The sequence below is a fragment of the Taudactylus pleione genome, unplaced genomic scaffold, assembly GCF_031769625.1.
Source record: "Taudactylus pleione unplaced genomic scaffold, aTauple2 ptg000209l, whole genome shotgun sequence".
Classification (NCBI taxonomy): Eukaryota; Metazoa; Chordata; class Amphibia; order Anura; family Myobatrachidae; genus Taudactylus; species Taudactylus pleione.
The window spans coordinates 749,855-765,591 of NW_028284611.1; the positions used below are offsets into that span (position 1 = coordinate 749,855).

The 15,737-nt window shown below is 48.6% G+C and overlaps 1 pseudogene across 1 annotated transcript in view; it reads left to right on the plus strand.

Moving 5' to 3' along the window:
- The window catches only part of LOC148517799 (transmembrane protease serine 9-like), a 74,019-nt pseudogene that overhangs the window by 14,570 nt on the left and 43,712 nt on the right, over positions 1-15,737 (plus strand). The window contains exons 3-4 of the transcript XR_015879252.1: positions 10,427-10,592; positions 14,873-15,147. The product of XR_015879252.1 is annotated as a transmembrane protease serine 9-like (transcript). The remainder of the gene's footprint in view (positions 1-10,426; positions 10,593-14,872; positions 15,148-15,737) is intronic.

Consider the following 15,737-nt stretch of genomic DNA (forward strand, 5'->3'; position numbering starts at 1 on the left):
CACTATTGTGTCCAAGTCTGGGACAGCGTAGAGAGTAGTGCAAAATTCAACCGCACCATCAGTTTTTAATATACAGTACAGACACATTCATAGCGGCACACTAGTTGTCCTAGCAGACGGGGGATGGTGTCCTTGGCAATGGTCACTATTCGTAGCCTTTTTCAGGACACAAGGGCAGAGCTGACTGCTTACAGTAAATGGATTAACAAAGCATCCTTTATTATGGTAATGAGAGGCTCTTGCTTTCTTTGGGGGAAGGGACCTGATGCACTGTGTATGACTCTTGACCCACTGGGCATGCACCAGAAATCCCATTGCAACCCTCCTACTGGGTATGCGCCCACCAGAGATGCCATTTCTAACCCATTGGAGATGGATGACAGCCACCATAGTGCCGACCGTGTAAAACAGAGAGCTCTCTCTCATACAGATCCCACTACCCCTTACTGGACATGAGAAATCACTATAGTGTCCAAGGTTTGAACAGCATCGACATTGTCGCAAGTTTGCGGTGTAACGCTATTTTGTACTTTTAAATGCACAATCAGTTTGGAATACAGAGAGCTATCTCACAGACAGAGGCCACTCTCAGATACAGTTCAAGAGACGTCGCTATAGTGTGCAAGGCTGAAACAGCATCTACATTGTCACAAATTTGCGGTGTAATGCTCTTTTGCGCTTTAACCGCACAGTCAGTTTGTAATACAGAAACCACTATTGTGTCCAAGTCTGGGTCAGCATAGAGAGTGGTGCAAAATTCATATTTTAAATGTACAGTCAGTTTGTAATTTAGAGGCTTCCCTCTCAAACAGAGCCCACTATTGTAGCAGTTTCTGAAGTCATGAAATGACTATTGTGTACAAGTCTTGGACAGTGCAGAGTGGCGCAAGGGTAAAAATTCAACAGCATACTGTACAGTACTGTAGTAATACAGACAACTGCGCAGTGATGATCTTCCATACGCCATGGCGTACAGTATGGCTTGGTGCCACAGATCCCATTGTAACCCCTCCACTGGGCATGCACAAGAAATCCCATTGCAACCCCTCAGAGCTGACAGCCACCACAGCGCAGACATTGACAAAAGTTTTGCACTTTTTAAACGCACAATCAGTTTGTAATGTCTTACTTTTAAGCAGCCTTTTAAACAACAACACTACAGTATTACAGTACAACACTACTACAGTAGTTTCACTATAGTGTCTAGAGCCGACAGTGCCAAAAAAATATATATTATTTTCCAGGGATCGAACCCGGGACCATAATTCTTACAAAGCGATCACCTAACCACTAGCCCACATGCCAGCTACAGTATATTAAGAACTGCACAGAGCGACCTCATCCTTGTGCACTCCTTCTGCTGCTGTTTTTAATTATAAAAAAAATTGTCATAATTAATCCCATCTCAGTGAAAGCTGTGCATGCATCTCATTAATTTACAGTATCGGTTATACCGTGATAACAACTCGGGCAACTTCACTACTGTTCAGTTATGTACAATACTGTATGTGTACTGATTTGCATCCCGTTATAAGGGCTTACTGTATGTACAGTATGTGACATCAAAAATATTGGTTGTGCGAACATGCAAATGCTGTGAATGTGATATCCATCCAATTTAAGTTTAACAGTATGGCATTCAGTACAAATTACAACAGTGGAGCACTCGCCACCCAGTGGTTAAGCGCTGTATTACATGCCGTAGCGAATCCTTCGTTGAAGAATACCACGGTACACCACAAGTCCATGGCAAGACTCAGAGGCCTGCACGCCACGCCATGAGCAACAAAATAGCTGGGCAGATCTGTAACTTAATTACAGCGTCATTTATATATTCACAAGGCAAGAGACATCCGCTGTTATGCACAGCTGCGGCCGGCTGCTTACTATCTTCAGCTAATGTGATTATTATCAGGACTTACACCCAAACCCATGATGGGTGCAAAAGATCTGTCTGAATCAGGTGGCCCATCTCTTCCTGCATGCCTCAAACAGTCACGGAGGTCGGACTTCACGCCTAGAACACTGCCATGATCCCAGTTGCCATCCGGAAAGCTCAATACGTCAACAGACAGATCAACCAGCCCGCGTCTTCAAACTCAGTCTGTGTGTGCATGCCTGGCACAGCGCATGCCAAGTTTGCAACTGCTTTGTACAACACATGCGCAGAATGCAGACCTTCCGCATTCGGACTTGTCCACGATTTAGTATAAAACTATATATCTTCCTGAAGAGTCTGTCATTAAACAAATGACTGTACACAAAACACGATGGCTTCTGCCCCAGTTTAGTTCTTAATCGCACTTTATTTGTTTTGATGAAATCAATTATTTGTTTCACTGGTTTCGCAATCTATGAAAAGTTGGCACATGTAGGCTGACTATGTGCAATGCAAGATAATATCCAAGGCTGGTTTTAGTGGGTGTGGTATAGAAGAATGACAACATATGACAGACAGACAATAGGTCAACAGGTACAAATGGTCGACACACATATGGTCAATAGTGCAAATGATAGACAGGGATAAATGGTCGACATAAAAATGGTTGACACATGTTTTTTTTTTTTTTTTTATTTAAGCCTAATCTTTACCCTAACCGTAACCCTCCTTCTGGTGTCTAAGCTTAGCCCTCCTCCAAATGCCTAAACCTAACCGTAGCCTAAACCTCCCTCTAGTGCCTAAAGCTGGCCACACAGCTAAAGATTATCTGTCCAACCAGCCAACTAGTTGATTGGTTGGAATGAAAATCTGGTAAGGAATACAATCAGCAATTTGCTCCCAGACCCTGGAAAATGAACCAAAACTGTTGTTTGAACAAATAGTGTAGATCAAACATTTAACAAACTTGTCTGACGCCATTTCCATCTGTTTTCTGGCATTTAGGAGCAAATTGCTGATCATCAGTTACTCCCATACGTTACCAGATTTTCATTCCAACCAATCAACTAGTTGGCTGGTTGGATGTAAGCTGGTCTAGTGTGTGGTCAGCTTAACTCTATTCATCCCTGTCAACCTATTGAGTGCCTATCTATACACTGTTGATGTTTGTTTAATCCGGATATTGGTTTTAGTGTATATAAATGTAACTATGCCAGATGCTGATGCAGCCAGAAGTATTTATAGTGGACATCACAGTGGAAGTCTGTTCTGGGTGCAGGGGGGCTGCATTGACCGTAGGTCCCTGTACACCACAATACCCTGCACCCATTATATGTATGGCACTGTCTCGCATTTCAGTATATTTTATCCATCATTTACAAAGATTCTTTATCATTTTACAGTATGTCTGTTCTCTCAAACGTTGTTTAAGCTGTTTGCCTGAGGAACATTACCTTTTATATGCTTATTTCCCAGCATTTGTTCACCTCTTGCACTTTAGGGAAGTTACTATGTATCATCAGAATGTTTAAAGAGTATTCTGAGACGCGTTGGGACGGATTCTAGCACAGCATCGATGTTGGAGACAGTTGAGCGATTTTTATTTTTTTCTCTACTGCGCATGCGTCTAAGTTGCGCTACCCGTGCACCCAGAGCCCGGCACGCACAGGGTTGAAGTACTGATTTAGGCGCACAGTCTCAGAAATGTCTTCAGAATGTGCTAGGCGTTCCTGGGCGTTGACTTTGAAGTGGCAATGAGGGCGTGCAGAGTGTCACAGATGTTTCGCTGCACTGACGGTGTAATCAGGCGCACAATCACTCATATTGGAGGACAATGTGCGCCCAGCATGGGGCTGGCAAAAGTTTCAGTGGTGCGACCATTGGTTGCCTCTAAAGGCGCACAAAGTGGGCGTCTCAGTCCTTACATGTTTGGACGCACACCGGTACCAGGGAAGGGCTTGTAGCGGTATTTGCATAAAGATTTACAGGCTACACCACCAAGAGACGCACAGACGGACGTGACTGCACCTGACCCAGAAACAGGCCCCGTCAGCGCAGTTTTATCTGAGCTAGTGACTGTTATAGCCTACAGATGTGTCCTCTTCAGTGGCGGATTTTACCTGGGGGCTGCGAGGCTGCAGCCCCCTTTCCCCCCCCCCCCCCAGCAGTGGCGTAACTTCATCCCAGGTTCCCGGAGGCAAGATAAATGTTGGTGCCCCCCCTCAAATTAAAATATACCACCCCCCAAGCACCTATGCCAGTCCCTGCTGCCGCCCCCCTATGTAGTTCCCCCAGTAGTGGTCCCCCTGTGCAGTGCCCTCTGTAGAGGTCCCCCTATGCAGTGCCGCCTATGTAGTGCCCCCCAGTAGTGGTCCCCCTGTGCAGTGCCCTCTGTAGAGGTCCCCCTATGCAGTGCCGCCTATGTAGTGCCCCCCAGTAGTGGTCCCCCTTTGCAGTGCCCCCTGCAGTAAGCCCCCTGTAGAAAACTCCCTGTAGTGCCCCAGTAGTAAGCCCCCAGTAATGCCCCCTGTAGTAAGCCCCCGTAGTGCCCCCTGTAGTAAGCCCCCAATAATAAGCCCCCTGTAATGTCCCCTATAGTGAGCCCCAATAATGCCCCCTATAGTGAGCCCCTAATAATGCCCCCTATAATACCCCCTGTAATAAGCCCCATGTAATGCCCCCTGTAATGCCCCCTGTAGTGAGCCACCAATAATGCCCTCTGTAGTGAGCCCCCAATAATGCCCCCTATAATACACACTGTAGTATGCCCCCTGTAGTGAGCCCAGAGTAATGACCCCTGTAGTGAGCCACCAATTATGCCCCCATAAATCCCCCCTGTTGTAAGCCCCCCAGTAATGCCCCCTGAAGTGAGAACCCCAGTAATGCCCCCTGTAGTGAGCCACCAATAATGCCCCCTATAATACCCCCTGTAGTTAGCCCCCCAGTAATGCCCCCTGAAGTGAGAACCCCAGTAATGCCCCCTGTAGTGAGCCACCAATAATGCCCTCTGTAGTAAGCCCCCCCCCCCGCGAGCGCACACACATATAAAAAAACAATACTTACCTGAAACCCTGCTCCAGTGCTGTTGCCTTCCGTCCCCGGCGCCCGCTCCTCGGAACTATGGGAGTGACGTCATGATGTCACTCCCCATAGTGCATTTCGGAACCCGGAAGCAAAGCACAGGAGTGAGCTCCGTTCCTCCGGCTACCGACGGGAGGAAAGAAGGAGCCGGGCACCCGCTGGTAACACACTCAGCGGGCGCCCGGCAAATAGGGGATGCGACCGAACCCCCCATATTGACGCAGCTGGAGGTGGAGCGCCAATCAGCGGCGCTCCATCTCCATAGCAGTGTCCGGAACGGCGTGGGGGACAATGGAGCCAGGTGCCCCCTTAAGGGCTGGAGTGCGGCGGCAAATGACTCCATTGTCTCCGGGAGTTCTGCCACTGCCCCCCAGTAAAATCCTCCACTTCAGTGAGCCAGTGCAGTCCATGGCTACACTGTGGCTGGAGGTGGCTTCTTATTGGAAGCACCACCTGCCAGTCATGCACAGGGCAGGCAGCCTTCCAGTGGAAGCCGCTGCTCTACCTTTCGGGCAGCCCTAGAGGGCTTCTCGGGGCCGCAACCAATGCAGCCCCAAGAAGCTGGTCTAGATTTATGCTCATGTGCGGCGCCTGACATTAATTGTGCAAGCGCCGGGACCAGAAGCAGTGGTAGCCCCCTCAGGTAAGAGGGCAGGAGCCGCTGCTTGTCCTCTTGCATCTTTGCATCTTTGCCACTTGTGTAGGAAATAGCGCCATGCATGTTGCGAGTCACGCACCAGCGAACGGGTATGCGGGCCGCACTCACACCCGCAACTTCATGGGATTGCATGGTGCGAACACATTGCGCCACATGACATAGCGTGGCGGCCACGACTAATCACAAGGCGCGATGTGTGCGCACGTTTGCAGCGCGATCGGCAAAGATGCAAGAGAACACATCCGTAAATTAGCAGCAATGGAAAAACCCCAGGGTACTATGTGAAACACCACTTTCATCAAACATCCTATTGTGTGTGCGTATTACACCCATTTGTCAGAGTAATTTGTATGTCCTTGTCCCTGAGGTGAAAGCACTCTCCTGTATAAGCTGCTGTCTGTTTCTCTATCAGACGGTCTCCAACAATAATACATCTTCTCCCAGGATCCTGTGTGCGGCCTGCGGCATCCGTGCGAATCTCAGCGATGTCCCATGTGCTTGTTACATGGCCGGTGGGTTGTCGACACCTCTTCATAGCTGTCCCCCTTTCTGAGAGATACATTTGGCCGGGACAAAGTACACAATAAAACTTTCCTGTTCCCTGTATATGATGTAACCTATGTAGAGCAGCCTCGTAGATCCTCAGCATTTTCTCTGAGATGTCCCCAGATGAAGAAGTAATAATTGTTCTCTGCGTGTTATGTGCCAAGCACTCCCTGTGCTCTATTGAGAAATGGACTGTAATTATCTGCAATTATATAATTGGTTACTTAACCACTAAAGATAACATTGGGACATCTCTGGTCTTCTCAGATGTTTGTGTTTACACTGAGCGACCCAAAGTGTGTAATAAATGCAGACGTCAATGACAGTGACATGGTTTAGTTCCAGGGAGTGTACACATTTTTCTAATGCTGGATGTGTTGATCCAGAAGAAGACAAATAACCCCCCAAAGAGGTAGCTGCCAATTCTGCCTGACTTGGGGGGATCGGACTAATTATCTGGATTCATCACCTCAGCTATCTTGTTCTATAAGGACCATTTCTGTTTCATTATAAGAGAAGCACCCAGTTCATGCTTAAATCCATCCAGGAATTCCACTCCTACACCCCCGGCAATGTGTTCTGCAGTCTAATTACCCAAACCTGGTCTGTCCATCTTATTGCAAATGCAGAAGGAGGAGGTGTCAGAAATCAATGAGCTGACCGCTGATTGGCTGTGAGAGCCATCTGTCACAGCCAATCAACGCTTCCCCATAGACTTCAATGGGGCAGATAGACACAAGATGGTGGCCCCCACCGCATTGAGGACACCGCCGCCAGCACAGCCAACAATGCTGGCAGACCCACAGTGCCGACACCTCTGATACCCCAGTACTGCCGACACCGCCAGTTACCCCAAACTGAGTAAACTGACAGCACCCCCGCACAACCGACACTCCCACACTGAGGACACTGCCGGCACCCTTGCACTGAGAACACTACTGACACTCCTGCACTGCCGACACAGCCACCACTCCCACACTGAGGACATCGCCGCCACCCCCACCCGGACTGCCCCTCCAGCACTGTCGAAACCACCAACACCCTCAGTAAGTGCACCATTAGTGTATCCAACCTGCACTGTATCTGACCCACACTGTATCCAACCCACACGTATACGACCTGCACTGTATCTGACCCACAATGTATACAACCCACACGTATACAACCTGCGCTGTATCTGACCCAAACTGTATCCAACCCACATGTATACGACCTGCGCTGTATCTGACCCACAATGTATCCAACCCACACGTATACAACCTGCGCTGTATCTGACCCACACTGTATACAACCTGCGCAGTATCTGACCCAAACTGTATCCAACCCACATGTATACAACCTGCGCTGTATCCAACCTGCACTGCATCCGATCTTCGCTCTATCCAACCTGTACTCTATCCAACCTGCACTGTATACGACCCACACTGTATCATGCAGAGTCGTAACTATACTTTTTGGTGCCCTTTGCCAGAGAGAGCATTGGCACCCCCCCCCATTATTTATCAAATAGGGACATAAGAAACGCACCCGAAAAAGGGCCATGGACTCATGGGATGGGCCTGGGAAGAGATAGGGGAGGCCAGGAGATGCTGGGGATAAATAGGGACATAATATAGTGCACCTGAGAGAGGGCCATGGCCTCATGGGGAAGGGCCAGGGAAGAGATAGGGGAGGCCAGGAGATGCTGGGGATAAATAGGGACATAATATAGTGCACATGAGAGAGGGCCATGGCCTCATGGGGAAGGCCCAGGGAAGAGATAGGGGAGGCCAGGAGATGCTGGGGATAAATAGGGACATAATATAGTGCACCTAAGAGAGGGCCATGGCCTCATGGGGAAGGGCCAGGGAAGAGATAGGGGAGGCCAGGAGATGCTGGGGATAAATAGGGACATAATCTAGTGCACCTTAGAGAGGGCCATGGCCTCATGGGGAAGGGCCAGGGAAGAGATAGGGGAGGCCAGGAGTCGCTTGGGATAAATAGGGACATAATATTGTGCACCTGAGAGAGGACCATGGCCTCATGGGGAAGGGCCAGGGAAGAGATAGGGGAGGCCAGGAGATGCTGGGGATAAATAGGGACATAATATAGTGCACCTGAGAGAGGGCCATGGCCTCATGGGGAAGGGCCAGGGAAGAGATAGGAGAGGCCAGGAGATGCTGGGGATAAATAGGGACATAATATAGTGCACCTGAGAGAGGACCATGGCCTCATGGGGAAGGGCCAGAGTAGAGATAGAAGAGGCCAGGAGATGCTGGGGATAAAAGAAGAGGAAGCTACAAGTGAGAATGATAATAAGCAGAAAACTGACAGGCCCAAACAGCGCCCCCTGCCCTGCGGTGCCCTGTGCCATGGCACAGCTCTCACCACCCTAGATATGGCACTGGTATCACGCACTGTATCTGACCTCCGCTGCATTCGACTCATGCTGTATCCAACCTACACTGTACCCTGCACTGTATCTGACCCGCCCTGTATCTGACCCACAGGTATGGAACTGTGGGCCTGATTCAGACCTGCTCGCGAGCGCTATGCACTCGCAAGCGGGTCGATGGTGGCCCAGTGCACATGCGCACGACGGAGCCGGCTCCGTCGTGCGCATGCGCGAGACCCGGATAGTGACGGGCATTCCGTCGCTCCGGGTCTCGTACCAAAGGGGACGTGCTGTCGATGTTGAGTGACAGCACGTCCCCTTTGGTGGGCGGGCCAGGGGCATGGCTGCCCAGATGGAGACGTTCCCATGGGAACGCCTACCATCTGGGGCCGGCCCCACTGACATCACAAGTGATGTCAGTGTGAGTGCTTTCGGCTCTGTTAAAGCCGGAAGTACTCTGGGGCTTGCGGCAATGAGACCCTACCACAAGGGTCTCATCGCAAACCCGATGGTCGCGATGGTCTTGACCATCACGACCATCTTCCTGGTCGCTCGCTATAGCTGTGGGTGGTCACCCACAGCTATGCGAGCAGCCAGGAGGCCGCCCTGAAAAACAAGAAGGACGGCCCTGATTCAGGGCCTCTGTTTTCATGGTTGGGGAGATTTTGGGGAACTGCTCAACAAAAAGGTTGATTGGGGCTTTTCATGGGCACAGAGTGCCAGTCATCAGTGGTCCAACACCCCGAGGAGGGAAATACAGATTGGGCACTGAGAATAGGCATGTGCTGGGGCATGTGCACTTCATGTCTGCTGTTGCTATTTACACATGGTTTAGGGTTTTTTTTTTTTTTTGCTGTTTAACTACTAGAGCTAGTATATTCCACACACAATTTTTAATTACTTTCTGAGTTGTATTGTTTTCTTTTGAGCATACGTGAGTTAGTGTGATTGGTTATTGCTAATGTTGGCGTGCCATATCTGTCTCAACGGCCAGTATGTACTAAATGGAAAATGCTATAAAACCCCGTTTTCTGGGTTTTCCCATTTTTTCATATGTACTAATGGGTGGCCGCCGTGGCTCCGATGTGGAGGGTAACGCCAGCATTTGCTGGCATTACCCTATGGGCTTCTACCACATTGCGCTGGTTAGGTCTAGAATGAGGTGCTGTAGAGGACCTCTGATGTCACAACCACGTGACCCGCGAACAAAATGAGAGGGGCTAGGTACAGAATAGGGTGCCAAAAGTGGGCCCCTTGTGGGCTCCCTTCACTCGCCATGCTTTGGGCATGGTGGCTCATTACGCTCGCCACAGATTGATATGCCCACGTGGATGGTAACACTGGAGCTGTCCGGCCCTGCTGCAGCGGTCACCTGGTTGTGACATCAGAGGTCCTTTCTCCAACTTGGATTTAGCAACAACCATGAGGGATTTGATCGGATCCCTCCCAGCATGCCCCACGGCCGCCACATCACTTTATACATGCGCAGATGGACTCCGGGGTCTTATCCATAGAGCTGTCCTTTGCTGTACTGATCGCATATGTTAGTGCATCCCGCCCAACATGAGGCCCTCCCAGCTGCTGTGGAACTACACATCCCAGCATTCCCTGCCACAAATTTGGCATGCCCTAATATCAAAACACTGGCAGGGCATGCTGGGAGGTGTAGTTCCACAGCATCTGGTGGGCCTCATATTGAATGCTCCTGGCTTGCGCTATCGCTGTTCTTACGTGGTCTGTGTAATGGATTGTGCATGTGAGAGTAGAGGCTGAAGTAAACCTCTCTGAAATATGTGGCGATAAAGTAGATCCAATTATCAATGACCTAACGCCATCTAAAGATCGTATATCGATTATTCCCTTCATATTGGATTTCTCTTCCCTACAGAATGCGGAAAACCTCTGGTGGCCAATCGGATTATGGGGGGACATAACGCGCAGGCTGGCGAGTGGCCATGGCAAGTGAGCTTGCGCCGTAATGCAAAGCACTTCTGCGGCGGATCCCTCATCAGTAGATCCTGGGTTGTGTCTGCCGCTCATTGTGTCACAGCAGGGTGAGTAACGGAAACGCATTATCTGGGCACTTAGGGGCGGGAGTCCTGGTCCTGGTGATGTCCCAATATAGACCACGTATTATAGGTGGCGCCAGCTTCTTTGGACTCTTAACCACTGTCATTTTACAATCATTTTACTAATGCTTTTAGCATGTGTAAATGTATCTGACACTGGAAATAACGTGTGTGGTATAAGAGAGAGACAGTAATTAGTTAGACAATGTCAGATAGACACCAGGGGGTATATTTACTAACATTCAATTTTTCATTTTGAGTGATTTTACATTCGATTTGTATTTGATTTTGTATTTGGGTATTTACTAAAGGCCAAATCGAATGTAAAATCGAATTTTACTCAAATCGAACATCGGAAAAACATTGGTACTTTTACATAGACCAACACACAAATCCCTTATTTACTATCATTTGATTTGAAATCGAACTACAAATCGAACTTCAAATCCCCAATACAATAGACCTGCTTCATGCTTTTGATTTGAGCATGAGCAGGTTGAATTGACACAGATACATGCAGACATCAGTGAGATGCATGCATGTATTTTACTGTAAACAGCAAAGAAAGAGTTAAATTTAGAAAAAAAATTACGTGAGGTCCCCCCCTAAAACAGAACCAGCCCCAGACTTTTCATAGCCAGTCCTTGTTGTCTAAGTACAGAGAAAAAAAATACTTAGGGTTCCACTGTACTTAGTGCAACCAGCACTGGGCTCTCGGAACCAGTCCTGGTTCTGGACTTACAGGGAAAAAATTGTGTAAGGTTGCCCTGTAAGTTCCAGAACCAGCACCCGGACCCTTTCCAGTGGGGGGCTGATGCCTATCACTGGGCACCCCAGCTGCAGCATCATCCCTGACCGCCAGTCATCCCAGGCCCAGGCCAATAAAGGGGTCCCCCTTTCCAGGGCACCACTAGCCTAAGTTGATAGCCTGAGGCTAACCCCGCCACCCCTGGGTGGTGGGTTGATAGTGTAAATGTAGTGTCTTTACAGTAGAACTGCAGGTCCCAGCAAGCCTCCCCCGCATGCTGGTACTTTGAGAACCACATCATGCAGGGAATTAAGGGCCTGCTGGTATATGTAGTTCACCTGTAAAGAAATGTTTAAAAAAACACAAGACACACACAGTGAAAGTACAGTCTTAGGCCCTCATTCAGACCCACTCGCGAGCGGCTGTCCGCTCGCAAGTGGGTCGATGATCTGCACTGCGCATGCGCACGGTGGAGGGAGCTCCATCGTGCGCATGCGCGAGACGCGATGAGCGAAGGACTTTCCTTCGCTCGTAGTGTCTCATCAAAGGGGGCTGACAGCACGCCCCCTTTGGTGGGCGTGACGGGGGCGTACCTGCCAGACAGAGGCGTTCCCAAGGGAACGCCTACCGTCTGAAGCCGGCCCCACTGACATCACTAGTGATGTCAGTGGGAGTGATTTTGGCTCTGATAGAGGCTAAATCACTCCTGGCCTTGCGGTTGAGAAACTCAACCGCAGGCTTCTGCTCGTAGTTTCGATGGTCGCAATGGTCAAGACCATCGCGACCATCATCCTGCATGCTCGTATATGCTGTGGGTGGTGACCCACAGCTATACGAGCGTCCAGGAGGATGCTCCATATTAGTGGAGGTTGGCCCTGATTCAGAGCGAGCGCTCTGGTCAGAGCATCCGGCTCTGAATCAGGGCCTTAATACATACATACTCACACATCCTCACCTACATTACCTGGAGTGGTCCCCTTGTCCAGTTGGCATCCATGGTCTTCTTAAAACAAAAAAAACACAAACGCGAACCACGCACATAAGTAATAACCAGGATAGTTATTACTTCCCAACTGAAGCGCTCAGAAACGGCTTCTTCCTTTGCAGGTCCATGTCTGAATGTTCATTGACTGAGAGAGGTCAGCCCCCGCCTCTCAGCCAATGAACGGCTCCCTCCATTGAACTCAATGATGAGAACCGCAGAATAAACTTTAGTTAACCTGGGGCTCTCCATTGAGTTCAATGGAGGGAGCCGTTCATTGGCTGAGAGGCGGGGGCTGACCTCTCTCAGCCAATGAACATTCAGACACGGACCATCGAAGGAAGAAGCCGCATCTGAGCGCTTCAGTCGGGAAGTAATAACCATCCTGGTTATTACTTAAGTACTTGGTTCGCGTTTGTCATTTTTTTTTGTGTTAAGAAAACCATGGATGCCTACTTTGGACCGAAGAGGACCGAACCACGCATAGGAGACGGTGAGTATGTTTTTTTTGTTTTTTTTTTTTATCCACAGGTACCCTATGGAATTTCTACTGGAGAAGGAGACTGATGCTACAGGGATACATAGGTGAGTATGAGTACATGTGTGTGTGTGTGTGTGTGTGTGTGTGTGTGTGCATGTATGAGTGCATGTATGTTTATTAAAATTATACTGTGTACGCTTTGTGTCCTGTTTTTTTTTTTTTAATATTGCTTTTGCAGTAGAATTACAGATACCAGTGGGCCCTTAATGACCCGCAAGCTGGTACTTGTGGATCTCCAAGTAATAGCATGTGGGGGTGGCTTGCTGGGACCTGCAGTTCCACAGCAAAAGACCATATTTCAAACTATATAAAAAGTACTACATTTACACTATCAACCCGCCACCCACTGCCCAGGGGTGAAGAGGATAGCCCTATGCTATCAACCAAGGCTAGGGGTGCCCTGGAGAGAGGGACCCCTTTATTGGGGGGGTCCCCAACTCCCCAGGGATCCCTGGCCTGGGCTGACTAGAGGTCAGGGCTGATGTTGCGGCTGGGGGGCCCAGTGAAAGGGCTCCCTTGGCTGTGTCATCAGTTCCCCACTAGAAAGGGTCCAGTGCTGGTTCTGGAGCTTACAGGGGAACCCTACGCAATTTTTTTCCCCCTGTAATTCCAGAACCAGGACTGGTTCCGAGAGCCCAGTGCTGGTTGTACTAAGTACAGTGGAACCCTACGTATTTTTTTCCATGTACTTAGACAACCAGGACTGGCTATGAAAAGTCTGGGGCTGGTTCTGTTTTAGGGGGGGACCTCTCGTCATTTTTTTTCTAAATGTATCTATTTAGAAGCTTGTTACAGTCAGATACATGCAGGCATCTCACTGATGTATGCCTGTATCTGTGTGAAAACTAACTGCTCATGCTGAAAGTGAAAGCATGAAGCAGTTCTAGGCTGTCGGGGATTTGCAGTTCGTTTTGAAGTGGGATTTGCTGTTCGATTTGTACATGAACAGCAAATCACTGTTCCAAACTGAACCAAATCAAATTCGATTTGAGAAATGCTTCTCAAATCGAATGTTAGTAAATGAGGGATTTTTGAATAGAGATTTGAACTTTCGATTTGAGTCGGTTTGAGGTGAGCTAAATCGAACTACAAAACGAAAGTCAAATCGACCCTTAGTAAATTTACCCCCAGATGTTAGACAGTGAATAGTTCGACAGGGACAAAAGTCAGACACACTAAAGTTCGACATGTAAAAAGGTCGACAGGGTCAAAAGTTAGACATTAAAATGGTCGACAATTTTTTTTCAAAATTATTTTAGCCCTAAACTTCACCTTAACTCTCCCCTTGGTGCCTAACCCTAAAAAAAAAAATATTTTAAAGTGCCGACCATTTTTGTGTCGAACTTTTGACCATGTCCACCTTCTGTACATATCGACATTTTTACATGTCGAACTTTAGTGTGTCCGCCTTTTTGTCCCTGTCTAACTATTCACTGTCTAACATCTGGTGTCTATCTAGACATTGTCTAACTAATTACTGTCTGTCTATAGTCAGGAATGACTGGAGGTTTTACCAGCATTGATTTGCTCTACAGTCTATGGAACATGTCTTGTATAATTCTTTAAAAGGTCAAAGAAGCCCAGGGGCGCTGAGAGGGGGGGGGGGAGCGGGTACAGATTGCCCGGGCCCGGGCTTTCTGGGGGGCCCGGGTCCGGGGCCGCCCCCCCCTCACAGCAGCCCAGCACACAGCGTCAAGGGGGCGTGGCCACGCCTCCCGCTATTAGGCCACGCCCCCTATTACCAGGGCCCGCCACAACTCTTGGCGGGCCTGAAGACGCCAGAGGGCATATGTGCTCTAACTGAGAAATCTGGGCAAGTGCCATGTGATTGTTGTGCCAAGTGACCTGCATCCAATCTATCCGGGCAGTATGATATAGGGTCTTGCGATACCATAGATAGTTTAGTCCCACTGATAGGCTCCATGCTTCCACTTAATGCACACAGCAACAGTTTAACTTAAAAATGTATTTACTTCGTATCATTCTATTTACAGCACTGGGGTGACCACCACCACGCTCACCGTCCACCTCGGAGCATATCAGCTGTCCAACACAAGTTCTCGTGATATCATTCTTCCGGTGAAAAAAATTATTGAGAATTCTATGTATTCTTCAACGGGGTCCCTGGGTGACATCAGTCTGGTACAGCTGGCAAACCCTGTGGACTACACGACTTACATCCTCCCAGTCTGTCTGCCGACCGCCAACGTGAACTTTCCCATGGGCCTGTCCTGCTGGGTTACCGGCTGGGGGAACACGCAATCTGGTGGTAAGTATCTCTCTGATTTGATATTTATGTTCTATCTGTGCTCTGTTTATAACACATACTTGCCAACTCTCCCTGATTGTTAGGGAGACTCCCTGAAATAGTAGATGACTCTCCGAGGAGTCTAGCAACCTCCCTGATTGCACCTCACCCCCCAATATGTAGCTGTTTTATACTTGGAAAAACAAATCGGAGATATATAAAATTCACATGGTATAATCATTGCCATTTCCCTGCATTGTTTATAAGACACAATGATCCCTATGGCTACATGCATTTACATACTGAATACGGTTTCTCTTGGCCACTTATTTGGAACCCCTTGTAATACACAATACATGAGCAAGCCCTGAAAAGTATCAATGTGTTCTCATCAACAAATAGATCTTGTTAACTACTTTGAGGCTCATTTACATTTGGATGTAAGTCAGTATTTGGACACGCCTCTCGGATGTAGCAGTACACGCCCACTTTACCGCCACGCTCATCAGTGCGGCTGTTGCCATCTCCCTGACATGCTTTTTCAAAAGTAGGTAAGTATGCATGAAACCCAATAGTGTTCTATAGAGATGGATGGCGCTGCAGATGGCATT